The sequence below is a fragment of the Cryptomeria japonica genome, chromosome 10 (assembly GCF_030272615.1).
Source record: "Cryptomeria japonica chromosome 10, Sugi_1.0, whole genome shotgun sequence".
Taxonomy (NCBI): domain Eukaryota; kingdom Viridiplantae; phylum Streptophyta; class Pinopsida; order Cupressales; family Cupressaceae; genus Cryptomeria; species Cryptomeria japonica.
Window position 1 is genome coordinate 142,764,301 of NC_081414.1, and position 8,795 is coordinate 142,773,095.

The following is an 8,795-nucleotide window of genomic DNA, read 5'->3' on the forward strand; positions in this document are numbered from 1 at the left end:
ACATAATTAATTCATGATGCACCTTTTAATATGGAGATGGAGATAGGGAGAGTGACTATTTATGTGACAATTTTTAAACTGTGTTTATTTATGGAAATTGGATTTTTTATTAGCTATGTGATGGATGTTGATTTAAAATACATATGTGATGGATCACATGTTTATGATGATGCATGTGACATTTTTTGAACTTTGTGTTTATTTATAGAACGTGGATTGTTTATTACCTATGTGATGGATGGTGATTTATGATACATATGTGATGGATTACATGTTTATGATGACACATGATATGTGATGCTAATTGTGATGCTCAATTACATATATGATGACACATCATGTGATGCTTCTGATGCTTATGATACGTATGTATTTATTGTTTATCAGCTTAGAAATGTAGTAATGCTTATGATGCTCAATTGATGGTGTTGATTTCAGGTATAGTCCCTGTTTGATGCTATCACCCTTAGTGGGAAGAGGTCATTGACTACAAACATCATCAACCATTTAGTTGAGGATCCTACATAGTCTACATAAAGTAAAGGTAAGGAATTAAAAAATTTACAATGATTTTGATGACAACATATTTTTATTATTTTATACTCTTTTTGTCTACAAAGTTAATGTTGTTCATGTTGTGTACTTTGTAATTTTTAGCTGACATAAGATAACTGAATTACATTGTACAGGAGCCTGAACCCCTTTGACGAGGATCCTGCACAGTCTCATGGATGGATAGGTATAACTAGTCAATACACCCTATAGAAACAGTTTATTTTTTTTAAATTACTTGGGAAACAAACTTCCTCAGTTTTTCAAACCTCGACATTAGCAACAAATCTAATACAGTTATCAACACTTGAGGCCCCGGTTGGACTTATTCCAAATTTCATCCCAAAATCAACTTTAGGGATGACTTCATCATCAACATTACCCTCATTTGCAAAATTTCTCTCTCATTACCAATTAACTCTCTCATTTGATGGAGTGCAGGTGCCCCCAAATAGGTATTTGTCAGATTTGTCTTCATCAAGTGAGGAAAATGCAGTAGTAGAAAATGAAAGTGACACATGTAGTAGGTCTACAATAGGGAGATCAATAAAAGGTCAAAAGATTAGAAGAAAATTCAATAAATGCATGAAATTTTTCCTTGCTCAAGGGGGGTCATGTTCTTATGATGATGAGACCAAAGGTGACATTGAGGTGCCACTGAGGTATAGACATCTATAGAAACAATGGGTGCCCAAGGAACTTCCTCCAATAAACACCAATTTTTGTGTTAACGATAGGATATATCGCATAGCACCTTCATCATTACATGGTTTAGGCTTATTTTCCATGGACGACATAAAGGTCTATTACAATAGAGTTGCAGAATTGATGGAGTTTGTTGGACCTTGTTACAATTACAATCATTGGATGCAGATTGTTAAATATAAAAAAAGTATGCATAGGTATGCACTGTCAGCAAATTATATACAACTAAAAGATAATGATCAAAGTAAACAAGTGACGTATACATTGATGGTCACCCAAAAGCAACAGGGAATATTGCAAGTTTTATAAATAGTATGCAACCTAGGTCAGCTAATAAACAACCCAATTGCATATTTGAGGCGTGCGAGGGAAATTGTGTATTTGTATGTGCGATAAAATCAATAAGTGCAGGCGAAGAGCTTCTAATCGATTACAATTTGAATCATATAGATACAAACAAAGTTAATATCATGGGGGTGGTATGTACTATATACCATTTAAATTAACCAACCTCCAATTAATGAATCCAATATACCATTTTATTATGAAGTTTTTTTCTAAGTCTATTGGTTTAATTTCGCTAACGTTTTTAATATTTTTTCTTTGTCACAGGCCGACATGGATCCATCACATATTGCAGATAGAGATGTAGATTGTGACACTTCTACCGAGCAGGTAAACCTCATTGTAATTGTACAAATTAGATAGAAGCAAACTGTTACATTATTATGTTCTTTTTTTTAGTGATTTATACTAATTTTGTAATTGTTAATGATATTCTTGACACAGATGAATGTTCGGGGAAAGGGAAAGGGAGTTGTAGTACCTAAGCACCTTTCTAGGGATGTGGAATCATTAGGGTTAAGAGATGATAACCATGAAGATCCACACACCTTATGAAATTCTTTAAAATGCCTCTTATAAAAATTAGAAAAGAGATTGTTGCTTTGGCAGCCGTGCATCCTATCACTGATGAGATACGAGAGAGGGTGGAATTATTGCTTCAGATAGCAGAAAACTTGCAAGTAAGTAGTAACGAAAGCTTTAATTATAACAAAAGTTCAATAATGGTTTATATTTTATTCTCTTTTATGTCATTAACTAAAATATGTACATATTGTTTTTATAGCAATTTATCTGCCCTCATCAAAGTCATTCCCATGATCAAGGTGTTGCAGGATATTCTGGTGATGACGATTTTCTTGTATTATCACTTGCTTGGCTTAAAACTTTGATTACCCAAAACACATCATACTTGATAGTGTAAATTTTCAAAAAAAAGGTTCATCCTTGTTTATAATTCTTTCACTTTTCATATATTTAATGTTTGATATATTTAATGTATTATTCTTTAGGTGTTGTCAATGTTACTGTGCAAATGTCATCGCCACCTCATCAAAGGTTACCCTCACCTATATTTCCGACTGCAATGTCGGCAACACGTAGCATGCAGACATCCTCTAGTGCATGCCATATTGGCCCGCCCACTGTTGGTAGATCCCTCTTTTTCTCTATCTTCTATCATGTGTTTATTTCCCTTCAAGCGTTCTTTCTTGAATTCTAATGCCATTTCATAGTGGATTCATTTTTTTGTAGGAGGAGATGCACATGAGGATGTGCCAGAGGTGACTATTGTTGATAACATACCATCATTTCCTTGATCTTCTCATATTGCTAGTACGGGAATGTTGCAGGCCACATTGGTGGTGAGCGACGAAGAAATGATTCCCTAAAAGATACAAAAGGTTCCAGGTACTTTAAAATGTTTATTATATATACTCTAATTGTAATTTACTTTATGATCACTCATTTTGGACTAATGATACCATGATTTTTTTGCAGGCAATGATATTTTCTATAAACATCTTAGTGACATTGCATTGCAGATATTTGGGCCCACCATATGTAAAAGGTGGTACATCATATGTGAACTAACCCTAATCCACTTTTGATTTCATGTCATTGCTAGAATAATTTTCCTTTGATCCATTTCTTGAAGTGTAATAAATGTAGCTTTAGTTCATTTTTGAATCTAACAGGTTTGTTTTTTCTTTAAAAGGTGGAATGACCAAGAAAAAAGGTTAAAAGATGAATTGACAAACCAAATGGTTGAGTGATTTGGAAGTGACACCTTTGACAAAACCAAGATCCTTGAAAAAGCTGGCACATATCTAAAGTATGTGAGGGACCAATACAGGACCCATTTGGAGAGGAACCTAAAGTACGAGCGTCCCCTCATGATTCTAGAGAGGGAGTGGAAGGACCTGATTTTGGATGCCAAGGAGAGAATCGAAAGGAAAAAAGGAAATACACCACTAGACGCCAGAAGAAGGTACAGGATATTATTAAGAATGTAATTATGTACCAATTAATTACTCTTTATATTTATATAATCTAACATATTTCAAACTTTGTATAGACTGAGTGACACGTCAAAGGAAAGCAAGGCAAGGCAAGAAAAGCACGAGCAACACAAACTCGGCTCTGGTGGTTACATGAAACTTGCTGCACGAATTGTAAGTATCTCATGTAGATGAAATATTGCATCAAAATATTAATAAATTGTAAACGTTTTTATTTTATCAAACAATGCAAGCAAAATTCATGGTACCAAGAAAAAATGCAGGGCTCTGAATTCAATAGAGTGCCCACAGAAGATGACAAGAGAATTGCCTACCAGCAAGGCTACTCAGCCATGGCTGATCGGCTACGAGAATTGAGTGGGCATACACAACATTCGAGTGCATCCGTCACATAGGTAAATATGCTAAATGGAATTTGTTTCAAATTGAATACTTTACTAATAATCTAATTGATGTTGAGTTCCAACATAAAGTGACTATATTTATTTTAAATAAGCGAGCAATGATAACAATGTGCATGTCATTGGAATGCAGCCTGCTAAATGTGAAACACCACGTACACATGAAGGTCCAGATGTGCATCCCAGTAATGGAGGTATTCATTTGCTATTTAAATTTATTTATTTAGCTACTAATACAATTAAACATCTTAATTTGTAATTAGAGTAGTAATTAATGTAACCTTTTTTGTTAATATTTTAGAGCATGTAGTTGGTGGTGAGCAAGTGGAGCATGATTTGGGTACACAACATCAAGAACGTGATGTTCCCCACTCTGGTAAAGAGGACCATTGTTATTGATTTAAACAAATATAATTGCAATTGTTGTTCAACATTAATGTAACCTTTATTATTTCAACTCCAGATGATCTAGAGGGTGTTCAGCATGTTGAGGTTGAGGTTACACAAAATGATGTGGCCCCATCAGGTAAAGAGCACAACAATTATGTTCTCTAAATTAATGAAATACTTGTAACAATAATATTTTTTTTTTTTGAATTTAACCCATTTCTTTGTTATTGTAGAGGACCCCCTTCGCTTCAATGTCCTCGTCCTCAATATAGGACTAGGAATACATCAAGATCATGAGCAGTTGGCAGAACATCTATAGAGGGGGGAAATGATGAAGAAACCGATGTTCCACTTAGTCTTTTCATAGCTTCAAAGAAAAAATAAAGAAAGAAATGATTGTAATCTAACTTATTTGATAATGATTGATTTTTATGTGTTAGTGAATGTAATTATGTGCTAATTAATGGTTATGGATGATATGTGTTAATTAATATTGATGAATGTTGCATGTTAATTAATGTTAATCAATGTTATGTGTTAATGAACGTTATGTGATATTAATGAATGAATGCTAAATTTTATTAATGGTAGAAAGAATGAATGAATGAATATTATAAGATGTTAATAGGGAATTTAGAGTGATGTTACGAGGGGGGAGGGGCCAAATGAGCTTCCACCTTCACGTGGTTGGCCCTATTAAGTAGAGAATATTAAACTATTCTCGAAACCAAGTGAAGCTCAACAAGATAACACACTTTTTAATATTTCATTATGTTGCATAGTTAATCTTATTGAATAATGTATATTGAATCTTAATTGCAGGGTCCAATAGAGCCAACACGAACAACAACACCACAAGTTGCTAGGTATAATGAACTCCCATATTGTCTTGTATGTACACGAACAAGATGAGTTGCTTCTAGTATTGATATCCAAGGTGGGACTGCAAAAGTTATGAATATGCCTCATCCTTGTAAGTTTTTTTATTACTTGTAAGTAATGAATATGCCTCATCCTTGTAAGATTTTTTATTACTTGTAAGTCATGAATATTGCTCTTTAGTTGATTAAAATTAAATGAAAATCTTTAATGAATACACAAAACTATATACATATGCAGGCGTACCATGGTTGAGATGGTCCAACTCCCTAGTCTCACTCTATGACTAAGCTCATGCCATATCTAAATCAAAGACATCTCAAATACATCATCAGTGGAAAGCTGCAAAATGCCATTTTCATACATAAGCAAGACATACACAATTGGGCACAATCACCAAGAGAATGGTAAAAAGTGTGTTTGAGATTGTATCATGGATGCTTTAAAGGATTGTATCATGGATGCAAAAAATCTCTTCATTAATCCTTGACTCATGATTGTTATAATACTTCTTTAGACTTATCATGTCATTTGTTGCACTTCTTCACTATTTTGGACTGAGTTTCATCCATGTATTTTCCTTGACTTATGATTGTACCTAGCTTTGTCCTATCTTTGTAAGCTTCCTCTTTGAATTGTGGTTGTAGATTTGATAATACCTTTTTAATGTTGCACTATTTGTAAGGAGGACAACTCCTAATGCATGTTGCAAATTGTGTTCTAGTGACCGAGACTAACCTTTTTGTACTTGATGTTTCTGACTAGTTGTCATAACCTTAGACTTTGATGCTTGTGCCTTAATAGAACTAGATGTTTCTTGTATGCATACTTGGTCAAGGACTGCATTATGATGCTATAGGGCTACAAACTAAGATTATTTATTGTATTGAGTTGCACATTTGACATGAGTTGCCCTATGACTGCTATGTCTCTTGATGTTATAAGGTGTTGTTCTTGTCAAGTTTTGACAATGCTGTAACAAAAATGTGTTATTTGTTGTTAAGGTTTGAAAAGACCTTTTAGAAACTTATACCATGCTCTTTTTCACTCAGTAGACTTGATTACTATCATTTTATTTAGTACTAAGTATGACTACCTACTGGCTTTATTGCTCAATGATCATATGATGTCTTTGTCTTTTGAATTTGACTCTCGAGCTTGCTCTATTTCTTGACCTTTTGAATAATTTTGGGCCACTATTCATTACTTTTATTACCCTATATGTAAAAGACCTTGCTAACTGCTTTAGGTACTTGAACTTTATCTAGTTTGTGTCAATCCTACTATTGCACCTTTTCTATTTATGATTGAGATTTGTTTTCGGATTAAAAAATCTTGATGATTTCACTAAATGACTTTTGCATGACTGTACTTTCTAAGCTATCCTAGGGAACAAAAGAGACCTAGGGATTTGCTCACTTCAAGGAAAAAGAAAATCTAGCAAGACAATCAACCCTTTTAAATAATATGTGGAACCCTTATGGTGAGCAAGAAAGCATTGACAGAATTATAGATGTTGTCATAACAAAAAGTTGAAACTATATTTTTTTTTATAGATAATCAGATTTCTCCTTTAACTTGACTTTTGCTTGAATCATTACTGTAGGCGTATCCAATGGATGATTTAAACAATAAGATACTAAAAATTCTAAAATAGGGTTCTGAAAACCCTACCTCCAAATGTGGATATCTACTGTTATGACTATGATAATTTCTCTTTAGAAGCTTTGATGCTAACTTCTATCACGCCTAAACTCTGCATGTGGTTTGTATGGTGTTGGCATGAGGTGCTTTGTAAATGTCCTTATGGATTCTCTTCATATTTTTATGAAACACCTTCATCGAAGAGGCAAACCTCTCATTCAAACTTTGAAGTAACCCTTTGACTGTTGCATGCAGTCCTTTTCTTATAAACCTTCCTCCTTGCAATGACGTGCTAGGACATAAACTGAAGGTGTAGCTTGTGGAACCCTAACATAACTTCTAAAAACTGGCTATAAATGGTTCTTTTCATTTGAAATAGAATGCAAACCCTAAAATCACATGAAAGCTTATACTTTTAGCTTTCTATTTCCCTCCAAGTTGTGCATGAAATTGATTTTCTTGATAATCATGTGGAAGGAGGCCTTTAGAAAACTATTGTAAATAAATAAAGAATTTTATTTGTCTTTACATCTTTTGAATTAAAATGCCTGTTCAAGTGAATTATTTTCCCTCCAAACCTTGCATTGTGAAATCTCATCCTTTTAAATAAGCTCAACCTTATAGACACCTTCAAGGTATTTAATAAATCCTTTCTCTAAACTTTCCTAAATTCATGATAAGACATGAGGTATATAATAATTCTATTTTTTATCTCTTGAAGTCAAAAGATTGGTAACAAAGTCATGCCTTCAAACCTTAATTTTTAGATAGTTAAATGTCCATTTTACATTTATAAAAAAATTGGAGGTCTTATGATATTCCATGTGATGGCTACATGTTGACAAAGTTACCCCTCACAACTACTGGTCCCTCTCCCTAATAGGGTATTTGCATGAAAACCCAAGTCCAGCTATGTCAAACCTGAGTTTGAATCCTTCAGACTCAAGTTAGTCATTGGTCACATGTAGAACATGCATTTGAAGAGTTGAATGACATTCCCTCCAAAGTATTTTCTTTTGGAAAAAACTTTTGCTTTCATGAAGTCACATGAATTTTCTTCTTTTCTAAAGTTTTTACAATATAATCATAAGAATATAGCCCTTCTTTTCATTTATAAGGTACATTTGAAACCTTTTGGAGACTTTTAATGAGATTTCCAAAACAACAAGGACCTAGGACCTTAGAAAAGACTGGAATAAGCTTCAAGATATTAAAATTTAGACTCAAAGCATGAAGATCCTAACAACAAAAAAACCCCTATTAAATGCAATTAACATATAAATGAAAATTGGATAACAAAAATAAATAGGGATATAACATTAGGTATTATAATAATATCATATGTGAAAACAACCAATAATAATATCAAACCAAATGATATATAGGATTTGGTCATATATGTATATGTATATGATGCTCTGCAAAAAGAAGGATAGTTAGAAAAACCTGTTTGATTGCTACACACACAAAGAGAAGAACAAGAAACAAATGTTAGTCATTAGGGTTAGCAAATCAAAGATTAAACACTATCCTAATCAAGAATATCAAGGAAAACACTACACAAAAAATAAAAAGCTTAATGAATCTAAGAAAAGCTGAACTCTATGGTCTAACTACCAAAGATAGCAAGAAACTCTCCAACCAAAGCAGGGGAGACAAAACCAACAATCTCTGCTTAGGGAGGAGCTCTAGACCCCAAATCTAAAGAAAGAAACATAGCTAAAATAAGTGAATTGGATAACAACAAGAATGTAAAGTGCACCCCTGATTTGCTAACCAAAATGTTCAAAATTAAATGAAAATCTTTAATGAATATACAAAACTATATACATATGCAGGCGCACCATGGTTGAGATGGTCC